This window comes from Bombina bombina, chromosome 3 (assembly GCF_027579735.1).
Source record: "Bombina bombina isolate aBomBom1 chromosome 3, aBomBom1.pri, whole genome shotgun sequence".
Lineage (NCBI taxonomy): Eukaryota > Metazoa > Chordata > Amphibia > Anura > Bombinatoridae > Bombina > Bombina bombina.
In genome coordinates, this window is record NC_069501.1 from 445,253,636 (window position 1) to 445,271,539 (window position 17,904).

A 17,904-nucleotide genomic window follows, 5' to 3' on the forward strand; every position below is an offset into this window, starting at 1 on the left:
ATCACTATGCAGCATATGAGTATGGTTATTCACTCCAGTTTCTCTGGTGATACCAGCCGCTACATAGTCATACTTTAGTTTGCAATTAGGATTAATTTTTGTCACTAATAACATATGCTATGCATAGTAAATTATCAACACTGTGTGCGTATCAGTTATAAAACGTTCAATATAATGTAAATTATAAACCTTCTTTTTGACGTCTGTTGCATTATGCAATAAACTGGAATCAGACATAACACAATGCAAGTTTACATTTAATACAAAACATATTCCCTGTTATATCAATGCAATATAACTATTTAGCTCTTGTGTTCTCATGCTGGTTTACAATCATACAGCCAAGCAAAAGAGTGGGCGTCTCCTCACCGATAACATCCAATGACAATCATATTAGTGCTGGGAGATATCCAGAAAAACACGTGTCTGTTCTTTTGCACAGTAAAACAAATTGCATATATTTAAAGGGAAAAGAAAGTCTAAATTAAATTTGGATGATTCAGATAGAGCATGTAATTTTAGGACACTTTGAAATCCACTTCTGTTTTCAAATGTGCTTCGTTCTCTTGGTATCCCGTGTTAAAAATGAATACACACATATCCTACACTAGTGTGAGCTGCTGCTGATTGGTGCCTGCACACATTTGTCTCCTGTGATTGGCTAACTAGATATGTTCAGCTAGCTGCCAGTAGTACAAATGCTGCTCCTTTAGCAAAGTATAACAAAATAATGAAGCAAATTAGATAATAGAAGTAAATTGGAAAGTTGTTTTAAATTGTATGTTCTATCCAAATCATGAAAGAAAATGTGGGGTTTCCTGTCCCTTTAAATAACCACACTTCCCTGAGCAGATGATATTCTTTAGCTTAAAGGGACAGTTAACACCTTGTAATTACAATTTATTTCTGTTGTGCTATTGTAGGATAACAAAAAAGCCAAAATCTTAATGTTTTTAACATCTCATTTACTGCAATTATTTATCAGTAGCAAAACTCCACCCACCATTTTCCTTATTTTGGAGGAGCCAATCAGGGCTTTAATTTGCAGTTAACAAGGCTAGCCATGGTCATAATGTTAGTAAAAGAAATGTCATTGTTTTGCAGTTCTTATCAGTTAAAGCCAATTACAGACGTATTTGTAGCAGAGCTATCCTGATAAGTCACCAGGCTGCATTTTAAGTTCTAAGTATATGAAAATCCTCATTTTTTTAGAGCTAAATTACATGAAAATGGGGCAAAATGAATAATAAAAGTATATTGCAAATTTGATTCATTACGGATTACTAAACATTTTATATAAAATCTCAAGGCGCTTATTGTTCCTTTAAAAGTGAAAATGAAACTTTTATGGTTCAGACAGAGCATGCAATTTTAAAAGACTTTTCAGTTTAAAGGGGCATGAAACTCAAACATTTTCTTACATGATTTAGAAAGAGTATGCAATTTTTAACAACTTTCTAATGTACTTCTATTATCTAATTTGCTTCATTCTCTTTATATACTTTACTGAAAAGCATATCTAGATAGGCTTGGTAGCTGCTGATTGGTGGCTGCACATAGATGCCTCGTATGATTGGCTCATCCATGTGCATTGCTATTTCTTCAACAAAGAATATCTAAAGAATGAAACAAATTAGATAATAGAAGTAAAATGGAATGTTGTTTAAAATTGTATTCTCTACCTAAATCATGAAAAAAATGGGTTTAGTGTTCCTTTAATTCTGTTATCAAATTTAATTTGTTCTCTTGGTATCTTTTGTTGAAAACCATACCTAGGTAGGTATAGGAGCAATAACGCACTACTGGGAGCTAGCTGGTGCATACATACTTATGTCTCTGATTATTGGCTCCCTGGTGGATTCAGTTAAAGGGAAACTGAACCCAAATTTTTTCTTTTATGATTCAGATAGATCATGCAATTTTAAGCAACTTTCTAACTTACTTCTTACTTCTATTATCAATTTTTCTTTGTTCTCTTGCTATCTTTATTTGAAAAAGAAGGCATCTAAGCTAAGGAGGCAGCAAATTTATGGTTCAGAACCATGGACAGCACTTGTTTATTGGTGCTGCCCAATCAGCAAGGCATCTAAACTTACTTTATTGGTGGGCCGGCATCTAAACTTACATTCTTGCTTTTCAAATAAACATACCAAGAGAATGAAGAAACTTTGATAATAGGAGTAAATTAGAAAGTTGCTTAAAGGGACATAATACTCATATGCTAAATCACTTGAAACTGATGCAGTATAACTGTTAAAATCTGACAGTAAAATATCACCTGAGCATCTCTATGTAAAAAAGGAAGATATTTTACCTCACAATCTCCTCAGCTCAGCAGAGTAAGTTCTGTGTAAAAAGTTATACTCAGCTGCAGGTAAAAAAAAAATAAAAAATGTAGAAATGAACAGCAGCCAATCAGCATCAGCAGTGCTGAGGTCATGAACTCTTTTACTGTGATCTCATGAGATTTGACTTAACTCTCATGAGATTTCATAGTAAGCTGAATAGGGAAATAATATGAGAGTGCACAAGGCTCATTCCTTAAGCTGTCCCAGGACAGACACACTAAAATGCTGCTTAGAAATCCTTTACAATGGGATGTAGCTACTGAGGAACTTTTGAGGTAAAATATCTTTCTTTTTTACATAGAGATGTTCAGGAGATATTTTCTAGTCAGCTTTTTACAGCTATGCTGCATCACTTCCAAGTGTTTAAACATTTGGGTATTATGGCCCTTTAAAATTGCATGCTCTATCTGAATCAAGAAATAAAAAATTTGGGTTCAGTGTCCCTTTAAGACCCAGTAGTGCGCTGCTGCTCTAGAGCGGATTGTAACTCTTTGCAGGTGTTAAACACAGTGGAATTTATTATTTCATGCTTATAAAACATTACTGCATTTATTTCTTTATACACTTATGTCCCTTTAACAGCACTGTGTACATGTTTAATACATTTGTCATTTTCATATTCAAGTTACAAAACCAACTGATATCTAATGAGCTGAAAAACAAGCAGATTCTGTCCCACAGAGCTTACAATCCAGAGACGGCCATTTCTGCCTCCTATATGCCAAACCTCTATATTATTGGCTGGAAAGTACATATGATTCTTCCAAAATATATTAAAATCCTCATGCACTTTAAGATGCTGTAACGGCTTCAAAATGGGTTTTCTCCATAAAAACATTCAGTATATTCTGTTATAAAATATAATTATCTCAACCTTCAAATAAATATATTCACAGTTGCATTATTGCTATACAAAATATAAAGATGTAGCTGGCAAAAGTCTATTTTTCATTATTTTTTTGCATCAGACAAATATTGCCTCTATAGATTTAAATGCTCTCTTTTGGAAGTAGAGTTTTTCAGGCTCGGTGCAGCTTGCATAGCAGGATCTGTACATTTGCACACAAGCGCCGTGTCCATGAAAAGCTATTTCGGCCTTGTGAAGAGTCCCATAGAATGAATACTGAATACACTGCAATGTGCAGCTTTCTCTTTCATGGTTTAATCTTCCACAACTGTGAAGAAAACAAAAGGAAAGGATTTATCTATCCCGCAGTGAGCGATGGTAAATCAACACTGTAACACATCTAGGTTAAGAAATCATTTCTACAAAAGAAAAACATGCTCGGAATAGCGTAGAGACTGGGAAAGATGTATACGAATTTTGTTTTAGGATTACAGATTAAACAGCGTTTAAAAATAATATGCTTTAATAAACAAATAAATGTTATAGCTACGTTTGCCAGACAATGTGTAAACATATTTCTCTGAAATGTTGGCAGTTTTGTGGGAAACCTCACTGACCGGAAATGCAAAACATTTGAAGGAAATTGATTCATTTTGGATTTAATAAATATTCAAGACAGGGTTGTTTACCCCAACTATTAACAATGAAAATGATTAGTCAAACATTAACCTGCTGCAGAAATCTGTATGAAATTTGGTGACCATGTAGGTGCCTTTTTTATTTGGTAAAAAAAGTTTAAATTACATTTTATATCTATCTATCTACAGTATCTACACCTATCTATCTATCTATCTATCTATCTATCTATCTATCTATCTATCTATCTACACCTATCTCTCTACATCTATCTATCGATCTATCTATCCATCTACACCTCTCCATCTATCTACACCTATCTATCCATCTATCTACACCTATCTATATATCTATCTATCTACACCTAAATATCTCTCTACATCTATCTATCTACCCATCCTTATCTATCTATCTCTCTACATCTATCAATCTATCCATCTACACCTCTCCATCTATCTACACCTATCTATCCCTATCTATCTTTCTACACCTATCTATCTTTCTACACCTATCTATCTATCTATCTATCTATCTATCTATCTACCTACACCTATCTATCTACCTATCTCTCTACATTTATCTACCTATCTACTGTATCTTCATCTATCTATCCATCCCTATCTATCTATCCTTATCTATCTATCTATCTCTCTACATCTATCAATCTATCCATCTACACCTCTTCATCTATCTACACCTATCTATCTATCTACACCTATCTATATATCTACACCTATCTATCTACACCTATCTATCTATCTATCTATCTATCTATCTACCTACACCTATCTATCTACCTATCTCTCTACATTTATCTACCTATCTACTGTATCTTAATCTATCTATCCATCCCTATCTATCTATCTATCTATCTATCTATCTATCTATCTACACCTATCTATCTACCTATCTCTCTACATTTATCTACCTATCTACTGTATCTTAATCTATCTATCCATCCCTATCTATCTATCTATCTATCTATCTATCTATCTATCTATCTATCTACCTACACCTATCTATCTACCTATCTCTCTACATTTATCTACCTATCTACTGTATCTTAATCTATCTATCCATCCCTATCTATCTATCTATCTATCTATCTATCTATCTATCTATCTATCTATCTATCTATCTATCGATACAGCAATATTTTGCTCTGCATGTTGCTGTATCCTGGAATATAGTGTTTCTGCATCAGTGTCCTTTTAAATTCAGTATCAGACTAAATACACAACACAAATCCAGCTCACACATGACACAAACATATCAGATTTTTTTGCAATAAAAACCGAGGAAACTCACTGACAAAGAAACATTAATGCCAGATTTTATGAGTAGAATCAAATGTTAAAAAGCATGGAAACCCTTTCAACAATTTATAATAATGAAATACTTCTATATATTATTATTTGATTGAGATGATTATTTTTGAGAACTTAACTTGTAGGTATAAACATACAAAATGTCTTGCAAAGTCTTCAGACCTCTTAACAATTAATTTTTTCTGGATTACACATATAGCTGCAGCTTAGAGTACGGCGGTGAGACAAAACGCGTCAGCTGTTGTTGTGTTTCTTGGCACCGCCATACTGTCTGCTTGATTTTAGATTGTATTTTCACATTTTTGGGACTTTTAATATTTTGAAGAATAAAAGTGTTTTTTTTATATCTACGACTGGTGCTCATCTATATCTATTTTTGTTTTATGAGTACTCATCGAGTGTAGCGCAGTTGATGCCTTCCACTCTGGATAGGTTTCCTGTTTGAGTAACATACGAGCCACCAATTGGTTTCATTGAAAGAGGATGATGATGCCGCAGCATGGAACATTCTGCTTACAGTCATGGAGCCTGTAGGTGAATGGTGAAACAGCGGATGTGGGGCCTCATCTTAGGATCCAATTCTTTTTCTGGCGTAGTAAGAACTATGCACTTTATGTATTTGCACTCATCTATTGTATAACTCGGATGTTGACCGGAGCAGACTGTGGCTTATAGACTGCAATGGTATTGAGTTTAGTAATGGATTACTAGTACTGTGCTAGCCAGACAGATATCACACCCCTCTTAAAAACACAGCTTCCTCTAAGTTGTGTAATATATATGATTAGATACAAATTGACGATTATTAAGAGGGCGCTAACAAAAGCTTAAGATATCACAAATACCAGTACTTTTAAAAAAGCCAGTAGTTAAATAACAATTGAAGAAACACTTTAAAGGTAAATATATGATTGCAGAAACAAAAAAAATTATTATATTTCAAAATACATTTATTTATCAAATACATATAAGAAATTGGCGACGTCTCCCATAAAAATCTAATTCAGATCTTTATACAATTATGACTTTTTTAAAACGATTGCAAATATAAATGCAAACTTAAAATAGTGCTAGTGCTAGTAAAAATCCTTAAAGTGAAGGTAAACCTTGATGAATGAAAGCCCGTTTTTTAAAAAATACTATTACAAACAGGGGCACTTTCATTCATCAAAGTTTACAAAGCAGCCGTTTTGATTAAAAAACAGAATTTATGTTTACCTGATAAATTACTTTCTCCAACGGTGTGTCCGGTCCACGGCGTCATCCTTACTTGTGGGATATTCTCTTCCCCAACAGGAAATGGCAAAGAGCCCAGCAAAGCTGGTCACATGATCCCTCCTAGGCTCCGCCTACCCCAGTCATTCGACCGACGTTAAGGAGGAATATTTGCATAGGAGAAACCATATGGTACCGTGGTGACTGTAGTTAAAGAAAATAAATTATCAGACCTGATTAAAAAACCAGGGCGGGCCGTGGACCGGACACACCGTTGGAGAAAGTAATTTATCAGGTAAACATAAATTCTGTTTTCTCCAACATAGGTGTGTCCGGTCCACGGCGTCATCCTTACTTGTGGGAACCAATACCAAAGCTTTAGGACACGGATGAAGGGAGGGAGCAAATCAGGTCACCTAAATGGAAGGCACCACGGCTTGCAAAACCTTTCTCCCAAAAATAGCCTCAGAAGAAGCAAAAGTATCAAACTTGTAAAATTTGGTAAAAGTGTGCAGTGAAGACCAAGTCGCTGCCCTACATATCTGATCAACAGAAGCCTCGTTCTTGAAGGCCCATGTGGAAGCCACAGCCCTAGTGGAATGAGCCGTGATTCTTTCGGGAGGCTGCCGTCCGGCAGTCTCGTAAGCCAATCTGATGATGCTTTTAATCCAAAAGGAGAGAGAGGTAGAAGTTGCTTTTTGACCTCTCCTTTTACCGGAATAAACAACAAACAAGGAAGATGTTTGTCTAAAATCCTTTGTAGCATCTAAATAGAATTTTAGAGCGCGAACAACATCCAAATTGTGCAACAAACGTTCCTTCTTTGAAACTGGTTTCGGACACAGAGAAGGTACGATAATCTCCTGGTTAATGTTTTTGTTAGAAACAACTTTTGGAAGAAAACCAGGTTTAGTACGCAAAACCACCTTATCTGCATGGAACACCAGATAAGGAGGAGAACACTGCAGAGCAGATAATTCTGAAACTCTTCTAGCAGAAGAAATTGCAACCAAAAACAAAACTTTCCAAGATAATAACTTAATATCAACGGAATGTAAGGGTTCAAACGGAACCCCCTGAAGAACTGAAAGAACTAAATTGAGACTCCAAGGAGGAGTCAAAGGTTTGTAAACAGGCTTGATTCTAACCAGAGCCTGAACAAAGGCTTGAACATCTGGCACAGCTGCCAGCTTTTTGTGAAGTAACACAGACAAGGCAGAAATCTGTCCCTTCAGGGAACTTGCAGATAATCCTTTTTCCAATCCTTCTTGAAGGAAGGATAGAATCTTAGGAATCTTAACCTTGTCCCAAGGGAATCCTTTAGATTCACACCAACAGATATATTTTTTCCAAATTTTGTGGTAAATCTTTCTAGTTACAGGCTTTCTGGCCTGAATAAGAGTATCAATAACAGAATCTGAGAACCCTCGCTTTGATAAAATCAAGCGTTCAATCTCCAAGCAGTCAGCTGGAGTGAAACCAGATTCGGATGTTCGAACGGACCCTGAACAAGAAGGTCTCGTCTCAAAGGTAGCTTCCAAGGTGGAGCCGATGACATATTCACCAGATCTGCATACCAAGTCCTGCGTGGCCACGCAGGAGCTATCAAGATCACCGACGCCCTCTCCTGGTTGATCCTGGCTACCAGCCTGGGGATGAGAGGAAACGGCGGGAACACATAAGCTAGTTTGAAGGTCCAAGGTGCTACTAGTGCATCCACTAGAGCCGCCTTGGGATCCCTGGATCTGGACCCGTAGCAAGGAACTTTGAAGTTCTGACGAGAGGCCATCAGATCCATGTCTGGAATGCCCCACAGCTGAGTGACTTGGGCAAAGATTTCCGGATGGAGTTCCCACTCCCCCGGATGCAAAGTCTGACGACTCAGAAAATCCGCTTCCCAATTTTCCACTCCTGGGATGTGGATAGCAGACAGGTGGCAGGAGTGAGACTCCGCCCATAGAATGATTTTGGTCACTTCTTCCATCGCCAGGGAACTCCTTGTTCCCCCCTGATGGTTGATGTACGCAACAGTTGTCATGTTGTCTGATTGAAACCGTATGAACTTGGCCCTCGCTAGCTGAGGCCAAGCCTTGAGAGCATTGAATATCGCTCTCAGTTCCAGAATATTTATCGGTAGAAGAGATTCTTCCCGAGACCAAAGACCCTGAGCTTTCAGGGATCCCCAGACCGCGCCCCAGCCCATCAGACTGGCGTCGGTCGTGACAATGACCCACTCTGGTCTGCGGAATGTCATCCCTTGTGACAGGTTGTCTAGGGACAGCCACCAACGGAGTGAGTCTCTGGTCCTCTGATTTACTTGTATCTTCGGAGACAAGTCTGTATAGTCCCCATTCCACTGACTGAGCATGCACAGTTGTAATGGTCTTAGATGAATGCGCGCAAAAGGAACTATGTCCATTGCCGCTACCATCAAACCGATCACTTCCATGCACTGCGCTATGGAAGGAAGAGGAACGGAATGAAGTATCCGACAAGAGTCTAGAAGTTTTGTTTTTCTGGCCTCTGTCAGAAAAATCCTCATTTCTAAGGAGTCTATTATTGTTCCCAAGAAGGGAACCCTTGTTGACGGAGATAGAGAACTCTTTTCCACGTTCACTTTCCATCCGTGAGATCTGAGAAAGGCCAGGACAATGTCCGTGTGAGCCTTTGCTAGAGGAAGGGACGACGCTTGAATCAGAATGTCGTCCAAGTAAGGTACTACAGCAATGCCCCTTGGTCTTAGCACAGCTAGAAGGGACCCTAGTACCTTTGTGAAAATCCTTGGAGCAGTGGCTAATCCGAAAGGAAGTGCCACGAACTGGTAATGCTTGTCCAGGAATGCGAACCTTAGGAACCGATGATGTTCCTTGTGGATAGGAATATGTAGATACGCATCCTTTAAATCCACTGTGGTCATGAATTGACCTTCCTGGATGGAAGGAAGAATAGTACGAATGGTTTCCATCTTGAATGATGGAACCTTGAGAAACTTGTTTAAGATCTTGAGATCTAAGATTGGTCTGAACGTTCCCTCTTTTTTGGGAACTATGAACAGATTGGAGTAGAACCCCATCCCTTGTTCTCTTAATGGAACAGGATGAATCACTCCCATTTTTAACAGGTCTTCTACACAATGTAAGAATGCCTGTCTTTTTATGTGGTCTGAAGACAACTGAGACCTGTGGAACCTCCCCCTTGGGGGAAGCCCCTTGAATTCCAGAAGATAACCTTGGGAGACTATTTCTAGCGCCCAAGGATCCAGAACATCTCTTGCCCAAGCCTGAGCGAAGAGAGATAGTCTGCCCCCCACCAGATCCGGTCCCGGATCGGGGGCAAACATTTCATGCTGTCTTGGTAGCAGTGGCAGGTTTCTTGGCCTGCTTTCCCTTGTTCCAGCCTTGCATTGGTCTCCAAGCTGGCTTGGCTTGAGAAGTATTACCCTCTTGCTTAGAGGACGTAGCACTTTGGGCTGGTCCGTTTCTACGAAAGGGACGAAAATTAGGTTTATTTTTTGCCTTGAAAGGCCGATCCTGAGGAAGGGCATGGCCCTTACCCCCAGTGATATCAGAGATAATCTCTTTCAAGTCAGGGCCAAACAGCGTTTTCCCCTTGAAAGGAATGTTAAGTAGCTTGTTCTTGGAAGACGCATCAGCTGACCAAGATTTCAACCAAAGCGCTCTGCGCGCCACAATAGCAAAACCTGAATTCTTAGCCGCTAACCTAGCCAATTGCAAAGTGGCGTCTAGGGTGAAAGAATTAGCCAATTTGAGAGCATTGATTCTGTCCATAATCTCCTCATAAGGAGGAGAATCACTATCGACCGCCTTTATCAGCTCATCGAACCAGAAACATGCGGCTGTAGCTACAGGGACAATGCATGAAATTGGTTGTAGAAGGTAACCCTGCTGAACAAACATCTTTTTAAGCAAACCTTCTAATTTTTTATCCATAGGATCTTTGAAAGCACAACTATCCTCTATGGGTATAGTGGTGCGTTTGTTTAAAGTGGAAACCGCTCCCTCGACCTTGGGGACTGTCTGCCATAAGTCCTTTCTGGGGTCGACCATAGGAAACAATTTTTTAAATATGGGGGGAGGGACGAAAGGAATACCGGGCCTTTCCCATTCTTTATTAACAATGTCCGCCACCCGCTTGGGTATAGGAAAAGCTTCTGGGAGCCCCGGGACCTCTAGGAACTTGTCCATTTTACATAGTTTCTCTGGGATGACCAACTTGTCACAATCATCCAGAGTGGATAATACCTCCTTGAGCAGAATGCGGAGATGTTCCAACTTAAATTTAAACGTAATCATATCAGGTTCAGCTTGTTGAGAAATGTTCCCTGAATCAGTAATTTCTCCCTCAGACAAAACCTCCCTGGCCCCATCAGACTGGGTTAGGGGCCCTTCAGAACCATTATTATCAGCGTCGTCATGCTCTTCAGTATCTAAAACAGAGCAGTCACGCTTACGCTGGTAAGTGTTCATTTTGGCTAAAATGTTTTTGACAGAATTATCCATTACAGCCGTTAATTGTTGCATAGTAAGGAGTATTGGCGCGCTAGATGTACTAGGGGCCTCCTGAGTGGGCAAGACTAGTGTAGACGAAGGAGGGAATGATGCAGTACCATGCTTACTCCCCTCACTTGAGGAATCATCTTGGGGCATCATTGTCATTGTCACATAAATCACATTTATTTAAATGAATAGGAATTCTGGCTTCCCCACATTCAGAACACAGTCTATCTGGTAGTTCAGACATGTTAAACAGGCATAAACTTGATAACAAAGTACAAAAAACGTTTTAAAATAAAACCGTTACTGTCACTTTAAATTTTAAACTGAACACACTTTATTACTGCAATTGCGAAAAAACATGAAGGAATTGTTCAAAATTCACCAAATTTTCACCACAGTGTCTTAAAGCCTTAAAAGTATTGCACACCAAATTTGGAAGCTTTAACCCTTAAAATAACGGAACCGGAGCCGTTTTTAACTTTAACCCCTGTACAGTCCCTGGTATCTGCTTTGCTGAGACCCAACCAAGCCCAAAGGGGAATACGATACCAAATGACGCCTTCAGAAAGTCTTTTCTAAGTATCAGAGCTCCTCTCACATGCGACTGCATGTCATGCCTCTCAAAAACAAGTGCGCAACACCGGCGCGAAAATGAGGCTCTGCCTATGATTAGGGAAAGCCCCTAAAGAATAAGGTGTCTAAAACAGTGCCTGCCGATATTATTATATCAAAATACCCAGATAAAATGATTCCTCAAGGCTAAATATGTGTTAATAATGAATCGATTTAGCCCAGAAAAAGTCTACAGTCTTAATAAGCCCTTGTGAAGCCCTTATTTACGATCTTAATAAACATGGCTTACCGGATCCCATAGGGGAAAATGACAGCTTCCAGCATTACATCGTCTTGTTAGAATGTGTCATACCTCAAGCAGCAAGAGACTGCTCACTGTTCCCCCCAACTGAAGTTAATTGCTCTCAACAGTCCTGTGTGGAACAGCCATGGATTTTAGTGACGGTTGCTAAAATCATTTTCCTCATACAAACAGAAATCTTCATCTCTTTTCTGTTTCTGAGTAAATAGTACATACCAGCACTATTTTAAAATAACAAACTCTTGATTGAATAATAAAAACTACAGTTAAACACTAAAAAACTCTAAGCCATCTCCGTGGAGATGTTGCCTGTACAACGGCAAAGAGAATGACTGGGGTAGGCGGAGCCTAGGAGGGATCATGTGACCAGCTTTGCTGGGCTCTTTGCCATTTCCTGTTGGGGAAGAGAATATCCCACAAGTAAGGATGACGCCGTGGACCGGACACACCTATGTTGGAGAAACTTACCTCTCTTCTTTGCACAGCCAGAGCAGCTTCCCCAACATGGAGATCCTCTCTTCACACGCCATCAATGACTAATCCAGCTTCCTTCAATCACGGCTTTCCCCCCAGGGTAGTCATTGCCTGAGGCCATGCCGTGATTGGAGGAAGCTGGATTAGTCATTGATGACGTGTGAAGAGAGGATCTCCGGGTGGGGGAAGCTGCTTTGGCTGTGAAAAAAGCAAAGGTAAGTTTTTAATCAAAATGGCTGCTTTCTAAACTTTGATGAATGAAAGTGCCCCATGTAGTTATACATGTAAAATGTTAAGCGCTGAAATGTGGTTTAGTAAGGGAGCGTTACTAAAGCTCACCACCTTTGAGCCACTTTTAGGGTTCTGCAATATTGCATTTGTAAATATACAGATTTTTCGTCCAAATTGAATGTCTTTTACGTATAGGCGGACATTTTTTTTTTTTTTAAAAGTCTTTCTTGTCAAAAGGTGACTATATTAATATTTCTTTAGACCACAAAAGGATAAGTCTCTTAGTAGAGATTTTCCATATATGACAGTAAGTCACAGAAAGAGAAGGTAGGTGTTGGGTAAACTTTACCTTAATATAATGACAAATGTCCCACAGGTCCAAATGGATTGAGTTACCTGTGTGAGTTATGCTCCGTACTTCGGCTTTTCCCACAGCTCTTTCCACGCTGCTATTAGCGTCTTACTCCGGTCGTCTGTTTGCCCTCATGTGACTTCCTTGTTTACGTCACAGTTACGGAGTTCTCCATGCAGCGGCTTTAAATTTCTCACCCGTAGGTGCAGTGTAAAAGCCTTGTGGGATTAGGAAACTCCAAATGTAAGGTGTTAGAAGAGACTTACTTGCACTTAGTGCTAATAGCACGCAAGTATCACCAGTGTTGAAATAATAACCTGGGTTACGGAGAGTTCATATAGTGCATGTGTCCATAAAGTATAATGCTTTTTCCTTTCACCATCAATGCGTTTCACCCTATAATGGGCTTTATCAAGATAGTTTATAGGCATAGGCGGACATCCATTTAAAGGTCTTGGTCATTTTTTTATTGGTCCGGTTCTTAAATGGCAATTATAAAGGTGGCATGCTGAAATCTCTGCATAGTGATGTTTTAAGGTGGTATTCTCTGCCTGGTGTTAACATGTACTGTATATACAAAGTGTCATACAATCTCATATACCAAATATATCAAGTGTATAATCATCTTAAAAGGGATGTTTTATTACACAGTCTTAAATAATATGCTTCATAAGCTTTTGTGCATGTTATATTGCAAGGTAAATTTAAATTCTACAACTTTTCACTTTATTCAAATAGAAATGGTGACAAGTCAAGCTCTGAATTTAGACCTCTAGGAAATAATGTATCAAATTTATATATTAGTTTGGCTTCTTTAATGAGCAACTTTTTCTCAATATCTCCACCTCTCCAGTGTTCTTTAACCTTGAATATACCCCAGACATTTAGGTCACTGATTCTCCCCTTGTGTACATCCTGAAAGTGTTTATATAGATGTGTTTTGTCTATTTTGTTGTCAATACAGCATAAGTGTTCTCTAATTCTGTCTTGTAAACACCTATTTGTTTCTCCAATATATATTAAATTGCATGTGCATTGTAGTGCATGGATTATGTTTTTGTGTGCACCTAATAAGATCTTTAATTATATATTCCTCGTTTGTGTTGGAAATTATGATACTTTTTTTCTTTATACTGTGTTGGCACGCTTTACACGTGTAATATGGGTAAAAAAAACAGTGATTTTATTACCTTTTAAATAATTATCTTTCCAGATTTTGCTTTTCTTAATTTGTCTGAGGTCACTTGGAGCTAGAATTGATTTTAGTTTTTTTGCCCTTCTAAATACAATTATGGATACAATTGTTGGAGTCTACCTACTTAAAATATGTCTTCATTTCTATTTTATCTCCCACCACCATAATCTCCAAAGTCCAGAAATGATACAGCTTCTTTACTGAACTTATGGGCGAAAAACAGACCTTTATTATTTGTGTTCATATCATCAAAGAGTTTCACTAATTCATCCTCAGGACCTCTCCAAATTAACAGGAGTTCATCAATATACCTCTTGTAGAGTACAAGGTTTGCACCAAAGCTGTTTGTAGAGGAAAAAATGTATCTTCCCAATCTCCCATAAAGAGATTGGCATAGCTAGGTGCAAACCTTGTACCCATAGCTGTTCCCTCTATTTGTAGGAAATACTTCCCTTCGAATGCAAAATAATTATTCTCTAGAATGAAGCTTATACTTTTAAGAATAAAGTCCCTTTGCATTTTAGACATCTCTGGGTCCCTTTTTAGATATTTCTCAACTGATTTCAATCCCATCTTATGGTTTATTATGGTATAAAGTGACGTAACGTCACAAGTGGCTATAATCATATATCTTTCCGATACCAAATTTTTTATTATATTTAAAACCTGGGTAGAGTCTTTTAAATAAGAATCTAAACTTTTTACATGGTTCTGGAGAAATGTATCCACATATTAGGAAAGGTTGGTGGACATTGAATTAATGCCAGATATTATTGGTCTCCCCGGTGGATTATTGAGATCTTTATGTATTTTGGGTAGGAAATAGAAGATGGGAATCCTTTGAAAATTAGGTGTTAAGAATTTATGTTCCTTTTCATTCAGAACTCCCATCTTCTTTCCCTCTAATAACATTTTATTTAATTTATTTAGAAATTTGTTGGTGGGGTTAAGGTCCAGTTTTTTTTATAAGTTTTATAATCATTCAGCAGTCTATATGCATCACTTAGATATTTTTCGGTGTCCATGACAACTATTCCCCCCCCCCCCCTTGTCCACTGGTTTTATGGTCACACTCTCATTTCTTTGTAAATCTGTTATTATATTTCTTTCCTTTTTATTCAAGTTATGTTTTACATATTTAGATAGACGACTTTTCCTAATGTCTTGTAATACCAGTTTTTGGAAAGTCTCTACATTACTACCTTTAGCAAAAGTTGGATTGAATCTGGACTTGGTTTGAGATCTGTGTGTTGATAATTATTTGCTTGGGTAGTACTGTTTCTAATGTTTACTGATATCTGCCTCTCTAATGGTTGTTTCATAAAGAAACGTTTAATCGCTAAATTCCTTACTAATTTTTTAACATGTATGTAGGTATGGAATTTACTCATCCATACAGTAGGTGCAAATGAGAGCCCTAAGGATAAAATTCTTTCCTCTTCCTCTTTTAATTTTACTTTACTTATATTAAAAATCCCTTGTATTAGATTTTTTATGTCCATCTTTTTGGATTGCCCTAGAGGAAAGAGAGGAAAGGGAATCAGAAAACAATCCAAAAAGATGGAGATAAAAAATCCAATACAAGGGATTTTTAATATAAGTAAAGTACAATTAAAAGAGGAAGAGGAAAGAATTTTGAACCTACTGTAAGGATGAGTAAATTCCATACACACATGTTAAAAAATTTGTAAGGAATTTAGCGATTAAACGGTTCTTTATGAAACAACCATTATCCGTAAACATTAGAAACAGTACCACCCAAGCGAATAATTATCAACATACAGATCTCAAACCCAAGTCCAGATTCAATCCAACTTTTGCTAAATATAGAGACTTTGGAAAAACTGGTATTACAAGACATTAGGAAAAGTCGTCCATCTCAATATGTAAAACATAACTTGAATAAAAAGGAAAGAAATATAATAACAGATTTACAAAGAAATGAAAGTGTGACCATAAAACCAGTGGAATTCTGAATGAAAAGGAACATAAGTTCCTTTTCATTCAGAAAAAAAAAATCTTCTATTTCCTACCCAAAATACATAAAGATCTCAATAATCCACCGGGGAGACCAATAATATCTGGCATTAATTCAATGTCCGCCAACCTTTCCCAATATGTGGACACATTTCTCCAGAAGCATGTCAAAAGTTTAGATTCTTATTTAAAATACTCTACCCAGGTTTTAAATATAATAGAACATTTGGTATGGGAAAGAGATATGATTATAGCCACTTGTGATATTACGTCACTTTATACCATAATAAACCATAAGATGTGATTGAAATCAGTTGAGAAATATCTAAAAAGGGACCCAGAGATGTCTAAAATACAAAGGGACTTTATTCTTAAAAGTATAAGCTTCATTCTAGAGAATAATTATTTTGCATTTGAAGGGAAATATTTCATATAAATAGAGGGAACAGCTATGGTTATGAGGTTTGCACCTTGCTATGCCAATCTCTTTATGGGAGATTGAGAAGATCATTTTTTCTCTACAAATAGCTATGGTGCAAACCTCGTACGCTACAAGAGGTATATTGATGACCTCCTGTTAATTTGGAGAGGTCCTGAGGATGATTTAGTGAAACTGTTTGATGATATGAACACAAATAATAAAGGTCTGTTTTTCACCCACAAGTTCAGTAAAGAAGCTGTATCATTTCTGGACTTGGAGATTATGGTGGTGGGAGATAAAATACAGACAAAGACACATTTTAAGGAGGTAGACTCCAACAATTATATTCATGCAGATAGTTGCCACCTCAATAGGTGGAAAGAAAACATACCTATGGGGCAATGCACACGAATAAGAAAAAATTGCTTGAGAGTAGAAGATTTTGAAAATCAAGCAATCACTCTCATAGAGAAATTCAATGTAAGGGGTTACAAAGAAGAGACTATTAATAGAGCAGTCTCTAAAGCAAAACAAACTGAAAGAAAGACACTTTTAGAATATAAAAATAAAAAGCAACCATTTGAAAACACAGAAACAACTATGGAAGTAATAAAATTCCATTTATCACAGACTTCAATGCAGATCATGGGGTCATTAGGAAGATTATTAAAAAACATTGGCATCTACTTAAAGCAGACCCACTATTAGATGATCTATTAACTCCGAAACCAAATTTTGTATTTAGAAGGGCAAACAAACTAAAATCAATTCTAGCTCCAAGTGACCTCAGACAGAATAAGAAAAGCAAAATCTGGAAAGATAATGACTTAAAAGGTAATAAAATCACTGGTTTTTACCCATGTTACATGTGTAAAGTGTGCCAACACAGTATAAAGAAAAAAAATAAATCATAATTCCCAACACAAACGAGGAATATATAATTAAGGATCTTATTAGGTGCACACAAAAACATAATCTATGCACTACAATGCACATGCAATTTAATATATATTGGAGAAACAAAAAGGTGTTTACGAGACAGAATTCGAGAACACTTATGCTGTATTGACAACAAAATAGACAAAACACATCTATATAAACACTTTCAGGATGTACCCAAGGGGGGATCAGTGACCTAAAATTTTGGGGTATATTCAAGGTTAAAGAAACTGGAGAGGTGGAGATATTGAGAAAAAATTGCTCATTAAAGAAGCCGAACTAATATATAAATTTTATACATTATTTCCTAGAGGTCTAAATTCAGAGCTTGACTTGTCATCATTTCTATTTGGATAAAGTGAAAAGTTGTAAAATTTAAAATTACCTTGCAATATAACATACACAAAAGCTTATGAAGAATAATATTTCAGAATGTGTAATAAAACATCCCTTTTAAAATAATTATGCACTTGATATATTTGGTATATGAGATTGTATTACACTTTGTATATACAGTACATGTTAACATCAAGCAGAGAATACCACCTTA

The 17,904-nt window shown here is 37.3% G+C and overlaps 1 protein-coding gene across 4 annotated transcripts in view; it reads right to left on the bottom strand.

Annotated features, from left to right (window-relative positions):
* Positions 1-236: 236 nt before the first annotated feature.
* The window catches only part of PHTF1 (putative homeodomain transcription factor 1), a 383,975-nt gene continuing 366,307 nt past the window's right edge, over positions 237-17,904 (bottom strand). For all 4 annotated transcript variants that reach the window (XM_053706659.1, XM_053706661.1, XM_053706660.1 and 1 more), the window contains exon 19: positions 237-3,523. The gene's annotated coding sequence lies outside the window, so the exon portion shown is untranslated. The remainder of the gene's footprint in view (positions 3,524-17,904) is intronic.